Raw genomic sequence first — 17373 nt, 5'->3', positions numbered from 1 at the left:
CCTCCATCGTGGCGGCGGGGCCCGCGACAAGCTAGCCAGCTCTGGCCTGGCGTGCTGGCGTGGGCTAAAAGGGGGTGGTGCGGGTGCACTGGGGGCGAGACGGTGGGTGGCTCGGCTCGGCTCGGCCGGCCGGGAGGGGAGGCCCCGGAGGGCCAGAGGAAGAAGAAAGGCTTCCCTGACCGGGAATCGAACCCGGGCCGCGGCGGTGAGAGCGCCGAATCCTAACCACTAGACCACCAGGGAGCGACAGGCTGCGCGCCTGGCCTGCACCCCCTGGACCCAGCGCCTCCATTCCACCCACGCGGCTCCGCTTGGGCCCCGAGGCCCCTGCCTCTGCACGTCCAGCCGCCCGCGGGCCCCACGCAGTCCACCCGGCCCGCTGGCAGCACCCGCAAAACGCTGCGCGCCGGCCGCCCTCGCACCCGCACGCCGCCTCGGGCCACGTGCCCAGCGCCCAGCGCCCAGCGGGCCGGCACGCCGTCCCCCACTGCCAGCGCCCGGCGGGCCTGGCCAGGAGGGCCCCGGAGCGGCGCAAAAGGTCGGGCGGCTGCGTTGGCCGGGAATCGAACCCGGGTCAACTGCTTGGAAGGCAGCTATGCTCACCACTATACCACCAACGCTGCACGGCCCGGGCCGGCCCGACGCGGCCGGCCCAGGGTGCGCTCCGCGCCTTCTCGCCTTGGCGCTCTCTTGCCGCCGCCGCCGCCGCGCCTCCGCCGCCCGGCGCAGCCCTGCCCCGACGTCCCGCCCGGCCGCAGCTCTGCCCGGCCACCACGGGCTGCGGCCACCACGGGCTGCGGCCGCCCGGCGCCCCAGCCTCGCCCCTCCGACTCAGCTGCACCGGCCGGTCGCCGGGCACGCCCGCCCGCCCGCCCACCTGCCCGCCCCGCGCCCCGCGCCCCGCGCCCACCGCCGCCCGCCTCTGGAGGGCGCTCTGGCCGCCTGGCCGCTCTCGGGCCCTCGGAGGCCGGCTGGGGAGCCCCGCCACGTCCCCGGCCCGGCGTCTTCCGCGTCCTCCGCGGCCCGCAGCTAGCGGCCCAGCCCGGCCCCGCGCGGGAAGGAGCAGAGGGGGCGGGCGCCAGGCCACACCACCTCCCGCATCCAGACGGGACCGGACCCATCTGCCTCCCACCCGAGCGACACCCACGGCGGCTGCGCGGCTGGGCGGCTGGGCGGCACGTCGCCGAGGAGCTCGCTGTGGCTGCCGCGGGGACCACACGAGGCCCCGGCTGCGCGGTGGCGACCCAGCGTCCGGCCTCGAGCCACGCAAAGGGCTGGGGCCGGTGGACGGTGGGCAGGCCGGGCACGCGCCGCCGGACGGCCGAGAAGAAGCGCCCCTGCCCCTCGGGAGCAAGAGGTGGCACCCAGAGCTGCGCAGGCCACCAAAAAGGGCGTCTTGCCTCCCCGTCGGGGAATCGAACCCCGGTCTCCCGCGTGACAGGCGGGGATACTCACCACTATACTAACGAGGACGGCGGCGGCCGGCCACCCGGCCGCCCGACCCCTCTCCGGCTGCCTCCCCACGCCTGCCCCTGCCTGCCCTCGACGCCCTGCCCTGCACGGGCGCCCGACACGGGCCACGCCCCACCCGACCCCAGCCCCGCTTCGGCCCCCTCTCCCGCACGGCAGCCCCCGGCCCCGACTCCGAGTCCGCCCGGACCCGGGGCCCACACACGGACCCGGACGGCGCTCAGTACTCCCAACGAGCGCTGCCTCTCTCTCGTCTGCCAGGCGGGCATCGCGCCGGGAGAAAAGGCCCCAGACGGCAAGCGGGACTGCGAGGGCGAGGGCGAGGGCGAGGGCGAGGAAGGCGGGGTGGGGAGCAGGGCAAGGGGCGCCGACGCTGCACGGGGCCTGCAGGGAGCTGGGGGTGGGGGTGCGACTGCGACGGGAGCCGCGCTGGCGGCGGCGGCGGCGGCGGCGGCGGCGGCGGCGGCGGCGAAGCGGCTGGCCGTGCTCCTCCGGGGCCGCCGCGCGTGTCTCGCCCCTTGCGCACCCACACAGCCGCCAGCCGGGCGCCATGACGGCCAAGGACACCAGCGTTAGCGCCGCGTCCCAGCCAGGCCAGCGGCGACGCGCTCACACCCGCCGTCAGGATGGCCGAGCGGTCTAAGGCGCTGCGTTCAGGTCGCAGTCTCCCCTGGAGGCGTGGGTTCGAATCCCACTCCTGACACGCCCACCTTTTGGCCCGCCCCACACAGCAGCCACGCCACCCGGGCCTGGACCACACCCTCTCGCGGCCGCGGCCCGCCTCGCACCCGAGCACACGCTGCCCGGGACCGAGCTCCAGCCCCTCCACCCTCGCCGCCTCGGGCTCTGAGCGCGCGCGCGCGCGCGCGCTCGCACACACACACACACGCACGCACTCCCCGGCGACTCGAGCGCCTTTCCCACACCCGCAGGCTTCGCTGACTTCGCACCTGCTGCTTTCTGGAGGCTCTTTGGTCCTCCTTCTCGTCTATTCCCGCCCCTGCCCTCCTCACCCCGGCACTCGCGAACCAGCCCAGGCTGCAAAGCTCCCCGCGCTTCCCGCTCCCACATGTGGCCGCTGGACAGCGCCTGGCTCTTCCAGCCAGCCGTCCGCTTCCGCCGCCCCCGGGAACACGCACCCACCCCACCGGCACCCCGTGCTTTTCCCCCGGCCCTAGTCCATTCTCTCCACACCCTCCCGAGGCGGCCCACACGATTCTCCACCTGGGGGCCTTCCCCTGGCCACACCTACCTGCCTGCCTGTCTGCCTCCCGGGAGCCATACAGCCCAGCCGTCTGCTGGCCAGCCGGCGGCGCGGACCCCTCCCTTCTGTGGGCCTGGCTCACGAGTCCAAGCCCGGAAGGTGGCTGCAGGGAGCAGTGAGCGGAAGCCCTAGACCCCCCCGGGCCATCCAGCCGGGCGCCACGGCGCATCTCCTGGCTCGGGGAGGCCGCCGGCCGGCCGCTCCGCCCCAGCGTTCCTCCCGGATCCAAGACCGCCCTCCTGCCTCCCAACCTGTCAAGGCACCCAGCCGGACCCCTAGGGAGAGGCGCCGGCCAGCGCGCTCAGGCCTTTGCTCTCTTGGCCCGAGACGCACTCAGAGGCGCAGGCGGCGCTACCTGGCCTCTAACTCCGTCCGACAGACGCCGGCGCGAGCGCAAACACACACACACACACACACACACACACACACACACACACACACAAAGACACACAGCCCACCCATCCCCGCCCCCGGCCCCACGGCTCCACACACGAGAGGTCCGTTCCCCACCCCGTCCGCCGGGACACACACTGCACGCGCGAGAAAACCATCCGCCAAAGGGACTTTGGCTCGGGGCTGGGAGCAGCTGAAGGCAAGGTCCCTCGCCTGCCTGCACCTGCCACAGATGGCTCCGGCTGTTTGGGGTTCGGGCGCTGGCCGGGCTGGGTCCGGCTCCTGGCTGCCTCTGGGGACACGGGCAGGCTGTGGCGGCGGCCCTGGACCAGGGACAAAGCACAGGATGAGCCCAGTCCGCCTCCGTGCCTTCCTCTGCCCGGACGTCCGCGCCGCGCCGCGCCCCGCCCCGCCCCGCCCCAGGGGCTGGCTCTCCGCGTGCCTGGAGCCTGTCTTGCAGACTGCCCGCCTCCTGCTCCCACGGAGAAGACGCTCACGCTCACGCTCACGCTCACGCTCACGCTCACTCCTGGCGGGGACCGGCAACGGAGGCGGCCGGCGCCGCTGGGGAAGCCCTCTGTGGACCACGTCCGTGGGCGCATGGGTGGTTCAGTGGTAGAATTCTCGCCTGCCACGCGGGAGGCCCGGGTTCGATTCCCGGCCCATGCAACGCGCCATCCCCTTTTGGCCCCGCAGCGCCAACTGCGCGCTACGCTTCCTCTCTCCCACCTTCAGAGCACCTGGCCAAAGCCACGTCTGCTCCTCTCTGGGGGCCCGCCCACGCCCCATCCCGTCCCCGCCCCTGCCCCTGCCGCACATTCCCTTCCTCCTCCCTGGCTCGCTCGCCCTGGGGACAAAACTCCGCCCGCCCGGGAGCCAAGGGCCCATCCGCGCCCGCCCGGACACCTGCCTTGCCCTTCTTTTCTTTAACGACGCTCGCCTCGCTCCAGTCTCCCGATTCACTGCAAGGAACGCATCCACGCACCAACTCGCGCTGCCACCCACACGCTCCTCCCCTTCCCTGGGCACCACCTCGCGCCCCCGCCCCTCCCACCAGCCCCTCCCACCCCGACACAGACACACACACACACACACACACGCGCGCGCGCGCGCGCGCTCTGGCTCACTCTACCCACACTCCAGAAATCCTCCCCTTTTGCACAACCGGCGGAAACCAAGCTGCCGCGCCGGGAGGGTCGCTCACAGACTCCAGGTGGCACCGGCACCCGCACCCGCAAGACCCCAGCGTGCCTAACGTCATGGTCGCGCAGGCCCTTGATTCTCTGCGTCCCGCTTCGCCGCCGCGCTATCGTGCCAACGCGGCTTCCTCTTCCACCGCGAGAGCCACCCACGGCACCAAAGTCCACCACCGTCCTCCATCCCTCTCCCACCCCGACCTCCACCTCTCCTCCCCTCCACACACACCCACACGCACACACACACGCAAAAGCGAGGACTCCGAGGAAACTTCCCGTGGGCACGGGAAGCACCCGGAGACCCACGGCCGCCCGCGGCTCCTCCGCACCGCTGCAGGGGGCTTGTCCGGTTGAAGCGAGTGTGTCCCAGCAGGTGTGCGCGGCGCACCGGCTGACCGCTCGGCCTCGAGAGGGGACACCTCTGATCACAGAGCAAATCCCCGGCGGACAGGGGTGCCCAAGTTGGGGCGGGAAGGAGACTGAGGTGTGCGATGGACCTTGGGAGGCATCCACAGAAGAGGACGGATACAGACAGGGGTGGACAGAGGGACGGACGGCGCCTATCTTGGCGAGGCACGGGGCGAGGCGGGATGGGAAACTGTGAAACGTGCAACTGTGAAAAGTGTGCGTGAGTGGGGGGGGGTGGGTGGTGGAGGACGCCGCTCATCGGGGGTGCGGGCTGGGGCGCGGAGGTGGCGAAAGGGACCACTGGGTAACACGCTGGCCCCTTTGCCAAAGGATGGAAGGGACCGACGTGTCCTGCAATTGGAATGACAAGTTGGCGACAAGTGCGCCCAGTCCCCCGGGGTGCCTCGACCGCCACCCACCTGCCTGGCTGCTGGGTTGTCTTCCCCCGTGGCTCCCACGGCACCTCCCCGCTGTCTCACCTCCAGTGCCCCGGGGAGTCCGGGCCGTGCCCGGATGCCTCTTCCCTCCTCCACCTCCCGGGCACGGCGGTCGGACTCTGCGCTCGCATCGGCGCCCAAGACCGGCGTGCCCCTGGGGTCCGCTGTCCGTCGCCGGGGAGAGACGCAGCCAGCCAGGTCGTGGCGCTCCCGCCCCGCGTGGGGCAGGGAAGCCGCCCGAGAGGTGGCAGGCCCGAGGGGGGCTGCTCGGCCAGGTGACGGGACTCAGGGCTGCGCGTGGCTCACCTGACCCACGCGCCCGGCACCGCCACCGCGGGCACCTCAGGAGGGAGGACAGGATGGCTCGTCAGCCTGGCCAGCTAGGAGCGCCACCGGAGGGGGCGGTGGGGGTCCGAGCGCACTCGGGGGGCAGGGGCGCCTGCGCACACTGGTGGTCCCGGCCGGGGACAGAGGCCGCCCCGCCCACTCGCGTCTCGGGCTGTGGAAGCGAAGGTGCCAGGCGAGCGCGTGCGCGGGGGGGGGGGGGGGCGAAGGGGAGAGGCGATGCCGAGGGCCTCCGGTGGGCCAGCCAGGCCAAAAGGCTCGGACGGGCCGAGGTGGCAGGGCGAGGCCGGGGCCGCCCGTCGGGGCGTGGCAGGTGGCCTTGTGTGCACCCCTCCATCGTGGCGGCGGGGCCCGCGACAAGCTAGCCAGCTCTGGCCTGGCGTGCTGGCGTGGGCTAAAAGGGGGTGGTGCGGGTGCACTGGGGGCGAGACGGTGGGTGGCTCGGCTCGGCTCGGCCGGCCGGGAGGGGAGGCCCCGGAGGGCCAGAGGAAGAAGAAAGGCTTCCCTGACCGGGAATCGAACCCGGGCCGCGGCGGTGAGAGCGCCGAATCCTAACCACTAGACCACCAGGGAGCGACAGGCTGCGCGCCTGGCCTGCACCCCCTGGACCCAGCGCCTCCATTCCACCCACGCGGCTCCGCTTGGGCCCCGAGGCCCCTGCCTCTGCACGTCCAGCCGCCCGCGGGCCCCACGCAGTCCACCCGGCCCGCTGGCAGCACCCGCAAAACGCTGCGCGCCGGCCGCCCTCGCACCCGCACGCCGCCTCGGGCCACGTGCCCAGCGCCCAGCGCCCAGCGGGCCGGCACGCCGTCCCCCACTGCCAGCGCCCGGCGGGCCTGGCCAGGAGGGCCCCGGAGCGGCGCAAAAGGTCGGGCGGCTGCGTTGGCCGGGAATCGAACCCGGGTCAACTGCTTGGAAGGCAGCTATGCTCACCACTATACCACCAACGCTGCACGGCCCGGGCCGGCCCGACGCGGCCGGCCCAGGGTGCGCTCCGCGCCTTCTCGCCTTGGCGCTCTCTTGCCGCCGCCGCCGCCGCGCCTCCGCCGCCCGGCGCAGCCCTGCCCCGACGTCCCGCCCGGCCGCAGCTCTGCCCGGCCACCACGGGCTGCGGCCACCACGGGCTGCGGCCGCCCGGCGCCCCAGCCTCGCCCCTCCGACTCAGCTGCACCGGCCGGTCGCCGGGCACGCCCGCCCGCCCGCCCACCTGCCCGCCCCGCGCCCCGCGCCCCGCGCCCACCGCCGCCCGCCTCTGGAGGGCGCTCTGGCCGCCTGGCCGCTCTCGGGCCCTCGGAGGCCGGCTGGGGAGCCCCGCCACGTCCCCGGCCCGGCGTCTTCCGCGTCCTCCGCGGCCTGCAGCTAGCGGCCCAGCCCGGCCCCGCGCGGGAAGGAGCAGAGGGGGCGGGCGCCAGGCCACACCACCTCCCGCATCCAGACGGGACCGGACCCATCTGCCTCCCACCCGAGCGACACCCACGGCGGCTGCGCGGCTGGGCGGCTGGGCGGCACGTCGCCGAGGAGCTCGCTGTGGCTGCCGCGGGGACCACACGAGGCCCCGGCTGCGCGGTGGCGACCCAGCGTCCGGCCTCGAGCCACGCAAAGGGCTGGGGCCGGTGGACGGTGGGCAGGCCGGGCACGCGCCGCCGGACGGCCGAGAAGAAGCGCCCCTGCCCCTCGGGAGCAAGAGGTGGCACCCAGAGCTGCGCAGGCCACCAAAAAGGGCGTCTTGCCTCCCCGTCGGGGAATCGAACCCCGGTCTCCCGCGTGACAGGCGGGGATACTCACCACTATACTAACGAGGACGGCGGCGGCCGGCCACCCGGCCGCCCGACCCCTCTCCGGCTGCCTCCCCACGCCTGCCCCTGCCTGCCCTCGACGCCCTGCCCTGCACGGGCGCCCGACACGGGCCACGCCCCACCCGACCCCAGCCCCGCTTCGGCCCCCTCTCCCGCACGGCAGCCCCCGGCCCCGACTCCGAGTCCGCCCGGACCCGGGGCCCACACACGGACCCGGACGGCGCTCAGTACTCCCAACGAGCGCTGCCTCTCTCTCGTCTGCCAGGCGGGCATCGCGCCGGGAGAAAAGGCCCCAGACGGCAAGCGGGACTGCGAGGGCGAGGGCGAGGGCGAGGGCGAGGAAGGCGGGGTGGGGAGCAGGGCAAGGGGCGCCGATGCTGCACGGGGCCTGCAGGGAGCTGGGGGTGGGGGTGCGACTGCGACGGGAGCCGCGCTGGCGGCGGCGGCGGCGGCGGCGGCGGCGGCGGCGGCGGCGGCGGCGAAGCGGCTGGCCGTGCTCCTCCGGGGCCGCCGCGCGTGTCTCGCCCCTTGCGCACCCACACAGCCGCCAGCCGGGCGCCATGACGGCCAAGGACACCAGCGTTAGCGCCGCGTCCCAGCCAGGCCAGCGGCGACGCGCTCACACCCGCCGTCAGGATGGCCGAGCGGTCTAAGGCGCTGCGTTCAGGTCGCAGTCTCCCCTGGAGGCGTGGGTTCGAATCCCACTCCTGACACGCCCACCTTTTGGCCCGCCCCACACAGCAGCCACGCCACCCGGGCCTGGACCACACCCTCTCGCGGCCGCGGCCCGCCTCGCACCCGAGCACACGCTGCCCGGGACCGAGCTCCAGCCCCTCCACCCTCGCCGCCTCGGGCTCTGAGCGCGCGCGCGCGCGCGCGCTCGCACACACACACACACGCACGCACTCCCCGGCGACTCCAGCGCCTTTCCCACACCCGCAGGCTTCGCTGACTTCGCACCTGCTGCTTTCTGGAGGCTCTTTGGTCCTCCTTCTCGTCTATTCCCGCCCCTGCCCTCCTCACCCCGGCACTCGCGAACCAGCCCAGGCTGCAAAGCTCCCCGCGCTTCCCGCTCCCACATGTGGCCGCTGGACAGCGCCTGGCTCTTCCAGCCAGCCGTCCGCTTCCGCCGCCCCCGGGAACACGCACCCACCCCACCGGCACCCCGTGCTTTTCCCCCGGCCCTAGTCCATTCTCTCCACACCCTCCCGAGGCGGCCCACACGATTCTCCACCTGGGGGCCTTCCCCTGGCCACACCTACCTGCCTGCCTGTCTGCCTCCCGGGAGCCATACAGCCCAGCCGTCTGCTGGCCAGCCGGCGGCGCGGACCCCTCCCTTCTGTGGGCCTGGCTCACGAGTCCAAGCCGGGAAGGTGGCTGCAGGGAGCAGTGAGCGGAAGCCCTAGACCCCCCCGGGCCATCCAGCCGGGCGCCACGGCGCATCTCCTGGCTCGGGGAGGCCGCCGGCCGGCCGCTCCGCCCCAGCGTTCCTCCCGGATCCAAGACCGCCCTCCTGCCTCCCAACCTGTCAAGGCACCCAGCCGGACCCCTAGGGAGAGGCGCCGGCCAGCGCGCTCAGGCCTTTGCTCTCTTGGCCCGAGACGCACTCAGAGGCGCAGGCGGCGCTACCTGGCCTCTAACTCCGTCCGACAGACGCCGGCGCGAGCGCAAACACACACACACACACACACACACACACACACACACACACACACACAAAGACACACAGCCCACCCATCCCCGCCCCCGGCCCCACGGCTCCACACACGAGAGGTCCGTTCCCCACCTCGTCTGCCGGGACACACACTGCACGCGCGAGAAAACCATCCGCCAAAGGGACTTTGGCTCGGGGCTGGGAGCAGCTGAAGGCAAGGTCCCTCGCCTGCCTGCACCTGCCACAGATGGCTCCGGCTGTTTGGGGTTCGGGCGCTGGCCGGGCTGGGTCCGGCTCCTGGCTGCCTCTGGGGACACGGGCAGGCTGTGGCGGCGGCCCTGGACCAGGGACAAAGCACAGGATGAGCCCAGTCCGCCTCCGTGCCTTCCTCTGCCCGGACGTCCGCGCCGCGCCGCGCCGCGCCCCGCCCCGCCCCGCCCCGCCCCGCCCCAGGGGCTGGCTCTCCGCGTGCCTGGAGCCTGTCTTGCAGACTGCCCGCCTCCTGCTCCCACGGAGAAGACGCTCACGCTCACGCTCACGCTCACGCTCACGCTCACTCCTGGCGGGGACCGGCAACGGAGGCGGCCGGCGCCGCTGGGGAAGCCCTCTGTGGACCACGTCCGTGGGCGCATGGGTGGTTCAGTGGTAGAATTCTCGCCTGCCACGCGGGAGGCCCGGGTTCGATTCCCGGCCCATGCAACGCGCCATCCCCTTTTGGCCCCGCAGCGCCAACTGCGCGCTACGCTTCCTCTCTCCCACCTTCAGAGCACCTGGCCAAAGCCACGTCTGCTCCTCTCTGGGGGCCCGCCCACGCCCCATCACGTCCCCGCCCCTGCCCCTGCCGCACATTCCCTTCCTCCTCCCTGGCTCGCTCGCCCTGGGGACAAAACTCCGCCCGCCCGGGAGCCAAGGGCCCATCCGCGCCCGCCCGGACACCTGCCTTGCCCTTCTTTTCTTTAACGACGCTCGCCTCGCTCCAGTCTCCCGATTCACTGCAAGGAACGCATCCACGCACCAACTCGCGCTGCCACCCACACGCTCCTCCCCTTCCCTGGGCACCACCTCGCGCCCCCGCCCCTCCCACCAGCCCCTCCCACCCCGACACAGACACACACACACACACACACACGCGCGCGCGCGCGCGCGCTCTGGCTCACTCTACCCACACTCCAGAAATCCTCCCCTTTTGCACAACCGGCGGAAACCAAGCTGCCGCGCCGGGAGGGTCGCTCACAGACTCCAGGTGGCACCGGCACCCGCACCCGCAAGACCCCAGCGTGCCTAACGTCATGGTCGCGCAGGCCCTTGATTCTCTGCGTCCCGCTTCGCCGCCGCGCTATCGTGCCAACGCGGCTTCCTCTTCCACCGCGAGAGCCACCCACGGCACCAAAGTCCACCACCGTCCTCCATCCCTCTCCCACCCCGACCTCCACCTCTCCTCCCCTCCACACACACCCACACGCACACACACACGCAAAAGCGAGGACTCCGAGGAAACTTCCCGTGGGCACGGGAAGCACCCGGAGACCCACGGCCGCCCGCGGCTCCTCCGCACCGCTGCAGGGGGCTTGTCCGGTTGAAGCGAGTGTGTCCCAGCAGGTGTGCGCGGCGCACCGGCTGACCGCTCGGCCTCGAGAGGGGACACCTCTGATCACAGAGCAAATCCCCGGCGGACAGGGGTGCCCAAGTTGGGGCGGGAAGGAGACTGAGGTGTGCGATGGACCTTGGGAGGCATCCACAGAAGAGGACGGATACAGACAGGGGTGGACAGAGGGACGGACGGCGCCTATCTTGGCGAGGCACGGGGCGAGGCGGGATGGGAAACTGTGAAACGTGCAACTGTGAAAAGTGTGCGTGAGTGGGGGGGGGGTGGGTGGTGGAGGACGCCGCTCATCGGGGGTGCGGGCTGGGGCGCGGAGGTGGCGAAAGGGACCACTGGGTAACACGCTGGCCCCTTTGCCAAAGGATGGAAGGGACCGACGTGTCCTGCAATTGGAATGACAAGTTGGCGACAAGTGCGCCCAGTCCCCCGGGGTGCCTCGACCGCCACCCACCTGCCTGGCTGCTGGGTTGTCTTCCCCCGTGGCTCCCACGGCACCTCCCCGCTGTCTCACCTCCAGTGCCCCGGGGAGTCCGGGCCGTGCCCGGATGCCTCTTCCCTCCTCCACCTCCCGGGCACGGCGGTCGGACTCTGTGCTCGCATCGGCGCCCAAGACCGGCGTGCCCCTGGGGTCCGCTGTCCGTCGCCGGGGAGAGACGCAGCCAGCCAGGTCGTGGCGCTCCCGCCCCGCGTGGGGCAGGGAAGCCGCCCGAGAGGTGGCAGGCCCGAGGGGGGCTGCTCGGCCAGGTGACGGGACTCAGGGCTGCGCGTGGCTCACCTGACCCACGCGCCCGGCACCGCCACCGCGGGCACCTCAGGAGGGAGGACAGGATGGCTCGTCAGCCTGGCCAGCTAGGAGCGCCACCGGAGGGGGCGGTGGGGGTCCGAGCGCACTCGGGGGGCAGGGGCGCCTGCGCACACTGGTGGTCCCGGCCGGGGACAGAGGCCGCCCCGCCCACTCGCGTCTCGGGCTGTGGAAGCGAAGGTGCCAGGCGAGCGCGTGCGCGGGGGGGGGGGGGGGGGGGCGAAGGGGAGAGGCGATGCCGAGGGCCTCCGGTGGGCCAGCCAGGCCAAAAGGCTCGGACGGGCCGAGGTGGCAGGGCGAGGCCGGGGCCGCCCGTCGGGGCGTGGCAGGTGGCCTTGTGTGCACCCCTCCATCTTGGCGGCGGGGCCCGCGACAAGCTAGCCAGCTCTGGCCTGGCGTGCTGGCGTGGGCTAAAAGGGGGTGGTGCGGGTGCACTGGGGGCGAGACGGTGGGTGGCTCGGCTCGGCTCGGCCGGCCGGGAGGGGAGGCCCCGGAGGGCCAGAGGAAGAAGAAAGGCTTCCCTGACCGGGAATCGAACCCGGGCCGCGGCGGTGAGAGCGCCGAATCCTAACCACTAGACCACCAGGGAGCGACAGGCTGCGCGCCTGGCCTGCACCCCCTGGACCCAGCGCCTCCATTCCACCCACGCGGCTCCGCTTGGGCCCCGAGGCCCCTGCCTCTGCACGTCCAGCCGCCCGCGGGCCCCACGCAGTCCACCCGGCCCGCTGGCAGCACCCGCAAAACGCTGCGCGCCGGCCGCCCTCGCACCCGCACGCCGCCTCGGGCCACGTGCCCAGCGCCCAGCGCCCAGCGGGCCGGCACGCCGTCCCCCACTGCCAGCGCCCGGCGGGCCTGGCCAGGAGGGCCCCGGAGCGGCGCAAAAGGTCGGGCGGCTGCGTTGGCCGGGAATCGAACCCGGGTCAACTGCTTGGAAGGCAGCTATGCTCACCACTATACCACCAACGCTGCACGGCCCGGGCCGGCCCGACGCGGCCGGCCCAGGGTGCGCTCCGCGCCTTCTCGCCTTGGCGCTCTCTTGCCGCCGCCGCCGCCGCGCCTCCGCCGCCCGGCGCAGCCCTGCCCCGACGTCCCGCCCGGCCGCAGCTCTGCCCGGCCACCACGGGCTGCGGCCACCACGGGCTGCGGCCGCCCGGCGCCCCAGCCTCGCCCCTCCGACTCAGCTGCACCGGCCGGTCGCCGGGCACGCCCGCCCGCCCGCCCACCTGCCCGCCCCGCGCCCCGCGCCCCGCGCCCACCGCCGCCCGCCTCTGGAGGGCGCTCTGGCCGCCTGGCCGCTCTCGGGCCCTCGGAGGCCGGCTGGGGAGCCCCGCCACGTCCCCGGCCCGGCGTCTTCCGCGTCCTCCGCGGCCCGCAGCTAGCGGCCCAGCCCGGCCCCGCGCGGGAAGGAGCAGAGGGGGCGGGCGCCAGGCCACACCACCTCCCGCATCCAGACGGGACCGGACCCATCTGCCTCCCACCCGAGCGACACCCACGGCGGCTGCGCGGCTGGGCGGCTGGGCGGCACGTCGCCGAGGAGCTCGCTGTGGCTGCCGCGGGGACCACACGAGGCCCCGGCTGCGCGGTGGCGACCCAGCGTCCGGCCTCGAGCCACGCAAAGGGCTGGGGCCGGTGGACGGTGGGCAGGCCGGGCACGCGCCGCCGGACGGCCGAGAAGAAGCGCCCCTGCCCCTCGGGAGCAAGAGGTGGCACCCAGAGCTGCGCAGGCCACCAAAAAGGGCGTCTTGCCTCCCCGTCGGGGAATCGAACCCCGGTCTCCCGCGTGACAGGCGGGGATACTCACCACTATACTAACGAGGACGGCGGCGGCCGGCCACCCGGGCGCCCGACCCCTCTCCGGCTGCCTCCCCACGCCTGCCCCTGCCTGCCCTCGACGCCCTGCCCTGCACGGGCGCCCGACACGGGCCACGCCCCACCCGACCCCAGCCCCGCTTCGGCCCCCTCTCCCGCACGGCAGCCCCCGGCCCCGACTCCGAGTCCGCCCGGACCCGGGGCCCACACACGGACCCGGACGGCGCTCAGTACTCCCAACGAGCGCTGCCTCTCTCTCGTCTGCCAGGCGGGCATCGCGCCGGGAGAAAAGGCCCCAGACGGCAAGCGGGACTGCGAGGGCGAGGGCGAGGGCGAGGGCGAGGAAGGCGGGGTGGGGAGCAGGGCAAGGGGCGCCGACGCTGCACGGGGCCTGCAGGGAGCTGGGGGTGGGGGTGCGACTGCGACGGGAGCCGCGCTGGCGGCGGCGGCGGCGGCGGCGGCGGCGGCGGCGAAGCGGCTGGCCGTGCTCCTCCGGGGCCGCCGCGCGTGTCTCGCCCCTTGCGCACCCACACAGCCGCCAGCCGGGCGCCATGACGGCCAAGGACACCAGCGTTAGCGCCGCGTCCCAGCCAGGCCAGCGGCGACGCGCTCACACCCGCCGTCAGGATGGCCGAGCGGTCTAAGGCGCTGCGTTCAGGTCGCAGTCTCCCCTGGAGGCGTGGGTTCGAATCCCACTCCTGACACGCCCACCTTTTGGCCCGCCCCACACAGCAGCCACGCCACCCGGGCCTGGACCACACCCTCTCGCGGCCGCGGCCCGCCTCGCACCCGAGCACACGCTGCCCGGGACCGAGCTCCAGCCCCTCCACCCTCGCCGCCTCGGGCTCTGAGCGCGCGCGCGCGCGCGCGCTCGCACACACACACACACGCACGCACTCCCCGGCGACTCCAGCGCCTTTCCCACACCCGCAGGCTTCGCTGACTTCGCACCTGCTGCTTTCTGGAGGCTCTTTGGTCCTCCTTCTCGTCTATTCCCGCCCCTGCCCTCCTCACCCCGGCACTCGCGAACCAGCCCAGGCTGCAAAGCTCCCCGCGCTTCCCGCTCCCACATGTGGCCGCTGGACAGCGCCTGGCTCTTCCAGCCAGCCGTCCGCTTCCGCCGCCCCCGGGAACACGCACCCACCCCACCGGCACCCCGTGCTTTTCCCCCGGCCCTAGTCCATTCTCTCCACACCCTCCCGAGGCGGCCCACACGATTCTCCACCTGGGGGCCTTCCCCTGGCCACACCTACCTGCCTGCCTGTCTGCCTCCCGGGAGCCATACAGCCCAGCCGTCTGCTGGCCAGCCGGCGGCGCGGACCCCTCCCTTCTGTGGGCCTGGCTCACGAGTCCAAGCCGGGAAGGTGGCTGCAGGGAGCAGTGAGCGGAAGCCCTAGACCCCCCCGGGCCATCCAGCCGGGCGCCACGGCGCATCTCCTGGCTCGGGGAGGCCGCCGGCCGGCCACTCCGCCCCAGCGTTCCTCCCGGATCCAAGACCGCCCTCCTGCCTCCCAACCTGTCAAGGCACCCAGCCGGACCCCTAGGGAGAGGCGCCGGCCAGCGCGCTCAGGCCTTTGCTCTCTTGGCCCGAGACGCACTCAGAGGCGCAGGCGGCGCTACCTGGCCTCTAACTCCGTCCGACAGACGCCGGCGCGAGCGCAAACACACACACACACACACACACACACACACACACACACACACAAAGACACACAGCCCACCCATCCCCGCCCCCGGCCCCACGGCTCCACACACGAGAGGTCCGTTCCCCACCCCGTCTGCCGGGACACACACTGCACGCGCGAGAAAACCATCCGCCAAAGGGACTTTGGCTCGGGGCTGGGAGCAGCTGAAGGCAAGGTCCCTCGCCTGCCTGCACCTGCCACAGATGGCTCCGGCTGTTTGGGGTTCGGGCGCTGGCCGGGCTGGGTCCGGCTCCTGGCTGCCTCTGGGGACACGGGCAGGCTGTGGCGGCGGCCCTGGACCAGGGACAAAGCACAGGATGAGCCCAGTCCGCCTCCGTGCCTTCCTCTGCCCGGACGTCCGCGCCGCGCCGCGCCGCGCCCCGCCCCGCCCCGCCCCAGGGGCTGGCTCTCCGCGTGCCTGGAGCCTGTCTTGCAGACTGCCCGCCTCCTGCTCCCACGGAGAAGACGCTCACGCTCACGCTCACGCTCACGCTCACGCTCACTCCTGGCGGGGACCGGCAACGGAGGCGGCCGGCGCCGCTGGGGAAGCCCTCTGTGGACCACGTCCGTGGGCGCATGGGTGGTTCAGTGGTAGAATTCTCGCCTGCCACGCGGGAGGCCCGGGTTCGATTCCCGGCCCATGCAACGCGCCATCCCCTTTTGGCCCCGCAGCGCCAACTGCGCGCTACGCTTCCTCTCTCCCACCTTCAGAGCACCTGGCCAAAGCCACGTCTGCTCCTCTCTGGGGGCCCGCCCACGCCCCATCACGTCCCCGCCCCTGCCGCACATTCCCTTCCTCCTCCCTGGCTCGCTCGCCCTGGGGACAAAACTCCGCCCACCCGCCCGCCCGCCCGGGAGCCAAGGGCCCATCCGCGCCCGCCCGGACACCTGCCTTGCCCTTCTTCTCTTTAACGACGCTCGCCTCGCTCCAGTCTCCCGATTCACTGCAAGGAACGCATCCACGCACCAACTCGCGCTGCCACCCACACGCTCCTCCCCTTCCCTGGGCACCACCTCGCGCCCCCGCCCCTCCCACCAGCCCCTCCCACCCCGACACAGACACACACACACACACACACACGCGCGCGCGCGCGCGCGCTCTGGCTCACTCTACCCACACTCCAGAAATCCTCCCCTTTTGCACAACCGGCGGAAACCAAGCTGCCGCGCCGGGAGGGTCGCTCACAGACTCCAGGTGGCACCGGCACCCGCACCCGCAAGACCCCAGCGTGCCTAACGTCATGGTCGCGCAGGCCCTTGATTCTCTGCGTCCCGCTTCGCCGCCGCGCTATCGTGCCAACGCGGCTTCCTCTTCCACCGCGAGAGCCACCCACGGCACCAAAGTCCACCACCGTCCTCCATCCCTCTCCCACCCCGACCTCCACCTCTCCTCCCCTCCACACACACCCACACGCACACACACACGCAAAAGCGAGGACTCCGAGGAAACTTCCCGTGGGCACGGGAAGCACCCGGAGACCCACGGCCGCCCGCGGCTCCTCCGCACCGCTGCAGGGGGCTTGTCCGGTTGAAGCGAGTGTGTCCCAGCAGGTGTGCGCGGCGCACCGGCTGACCGCTCGGCCTCGAGAGGGGACACCTCTGATCACAGAGCAAATCCCCGGCGGACAGGGGTGCCCAAGTTGGGGCGGGAAGGAGACTGAGGTGTGCGATGGACCTTGGGAGGCATCCACAGAAGAGGACGGATACAGACAGGGGTGGACAGAGGGACGGACGGCGCCTATCTTGGCGAGGCACGGGGCGAGGCGGGATGGGAAACTGTGAAACGTGCAACTGTGAAAAGTGTGCGTGAGTGGGGGGGGGGTGGGTGGTGGAGGACGCCGCTCATCGGGGGTGCGGGCTGGGGCGCGGAGGTGGCGAAAGGGACCACTGGGTAACACGCTGGCCCCTTTGCCAAAGGATGGAAGGGACCGACGTGTCCTGCAATTGGAATGACAAGTTGGCGACAAGTGCGCCCAGTCCCCCGGGGTGCCTCGACCGCCACCCACCTGCCTGGCTGCTGGGTTGTCTTCCCCCGTGGCTCCCACGGCACCTCCCCGCTGTCTCACCTCCAGTGCCCCGGGGAGTCCGGGCCGTGCCCGGATGCCTCTTCCCTCCTCCACCTCCCGGGCACGGCGGTCGGACTCTGTGCTCGCATCGGCGCCCAAGACCGGCGTGCCCCTGGGGTCCGCTGTCCGTCGCCGGGGAGAGACGCAGCCAGCCAGGTCGTGGCGCTCCCGCCCCGCGTGGGGCAGGGAAGCCGCCCGAGAGGTGGCAGGCCCGAGGGGGGCTGCTCGGCCAGGTGACGGGACTCAGGGCTGCGCGTGGCTCACCTGACCCACGCGCCCGGCACCGCCACCGCGGGCACCTCAGGAGGGAGGACAGGATGGCTCGTCAGCCTGGCCAGCTAGGAGCGCCACCGGAGGGGGCGGTGGGGGTCCGAGCGCACTCGGGGGGCAGGGGCGCCTGCGCACACTGGTGGTCCCGGCCGGGGACAGAGGCCGCCCCGCCCAC

At 73.2% G+C, this 17373-nt stretch overlaps 15 non-coding genes across 15 annotated transcripts; 6 read left to right on the top strand and 9 right to left on the bottom strand.

The window, feature by feature from the left end:
• Positions 1–171: 171 nt before the first annotated feature.
• On the bottom strand, positions 172–243 carry TRNAE-CUC (transfer RNA glutamic acid (anticodon CUC)). The gene has a single exon. It is a non-coding gene; the product is annotated as a tRNA-Glu (tRNA).
• Positions 244–548: 305 nt separating this feature from the next.
• On the bottom strand, positions 549–620 carry TRNAG-UCC (transfer RNA glycine (anticodon UCC)). Its single transcript has one exon. It is a non-coding gene; the product is annotated as a tRNA-Gly (tRNA).
• Positions 621–1400: 780 nt separating this feature from the next.
• TRNAD-GUC (transfer RNA aspartic acid (anticodon GUC)) lies at positions 1401–1472 on the bottom strand. The gene has a single exon. It is a non-coding gene; the product is annotated as a tRNA-Asp (tRNA).
• A 618-nt stretch (positions 1473–2090) lies between these two features.
• TRNAL-CAG (transfer RNA leucine (anticodon CAG)) lies at positions 2091–2173 on the top strand. Its single transcript has one exon. It is a non-coding gene; the product is annotated as a tRNA-Leu (tRNA).
• A 1552-nt stretch (positions 2174–3725) lies between these two features.
• On the top strand, positions 3726–3796 carry TRNAG-GCC (transfer RNA glycine (anticodon GCC)). Its single transcript has one exon. It is a non-coding gene; the product is annotated as a tRNA-Gly (tRNA).
• Positions 3797–6014: 2218 nt separating this feature from the next.
• On the bottom strand, positions 6015–6086 carry TRNAE-CUC (transfer RNA glutamic acid (anticodon CUC)). The gene has a single exon. It is a non-coding gene; the product is annotated as a tRNA-Glu (tRNA).
• A 305-nt stretch (positions 6087–6391) lies between these two features.
• TRNAG-UCC (transfer RNA glycine (anticodon UCC)) lies at positions 6392–6463 on the bottom strand. The gene has a single exon. It is a non-coding gene; the product is annotated as a tRNA-Gly (tRNA).
• Positions 6464–7243: 780 nt separating this feature from the next.
• On the bottom strand, positions 7244–7315 carry TRNAD-GUC (transfer RNA aspartic acid (anticodon GUC)). Its single transcript has one exon. It is a non-coding gene; the product is annotated as a tRNA-Asp (tRNA).
• Positions 7316–7939: 624 nt separating this feature from the next.
• On the top strand, positions 7940–8022 carry TRNAL-CAG (transfer RNA leucine (anticodon CAG)). The gene has a single exon. It is a non-coding gene; the product is annotated as a tRNA-Leu (tRNA).
• Positions 8023–9591: 1569 nt separating this feature from the next.
• Positions 9592–9662, top strand: TRNAG-GCC (transfer RNA glycine (anticodon GCC)). Its single transcript has one exon. It is a non-coding gene; the product is annotated as a tRNA-Gly (tRNA).
• Positions 9663–11885: 2223 nt separating this feature from the next.
• Positions 11886–11957, bottom strand: TRNAE-CUC (transfer RNA glutamic acid (anticodon CUC)). Its single transcript has one exon. It is a non-coding gene; the product is annotated as a tRNA-Glu (tRNA).
• A 305-nt stretch (positions 11958–12262) lies between these two features.
• TRNAG-UCC (transfer RNA glycine (anticodon UCC)) lies at positions 12263–12334 on the bottom strand. The gene has a single exon. It is a non-coding gene; the product is annotated as a tRNA-Gly (tRNA).
• Positions 12335–13114: 780 nt separating this feature from the next.
• TRNAD-GUC (transfer RNA aspartic acid (anticodon GUC)) lies at positions 13115–13186 on the bottom strand. The gene has a single exon. It is a non-coding gene; the product is annotated as a tRNA-Asp (tRNA).
• A 612-nt stretch (positions 13187–13798) lies between these two features.
• On the top strand, positions 13799–13881 carry TRNAL-CAG (transfer RNA leucine (anticodon CAG)). The gene has a single exon. It is a non-coding gene; the product is annotated as a tRNA-Leu (tRNA).
• A 1555-nt stretch (positions 13882–15436) lies between these two features.
• TRNAG-GCC (transfer RNA glycine (anticodon GCC)) lies at positions 15437–15507 on the top strand. The gene has a single exon. It is a non-coding gene; the product is annotated as a tRNA-Gly (tRNA).
• Positions 15508–17373: the final 1866 nt, after the last annotated feature.

Source organism: Lynx rufus, unplaced genomic scaffold, assembly GCF_022079265.1.
Source record: "Lynx rufus isolate CCGP_SWC_20201006 ecotype Redwood Valley unplaced genomic scaffold, mLynRuf1.p SCAF_15, whole genome shotgun sequence".
NCBI classification, from domain to species: domain Eukaryota; kingdom Metazoa; phylum Chordata; class Mammalia; order Carnivora; family Felidae; genus Lynx; species Lynx rufus.
The sequence above is the reverse complement of the archived record's forward strand: the minus strand, read 5'-3'. Positions and strand labels throughout refer to the sequence as shown.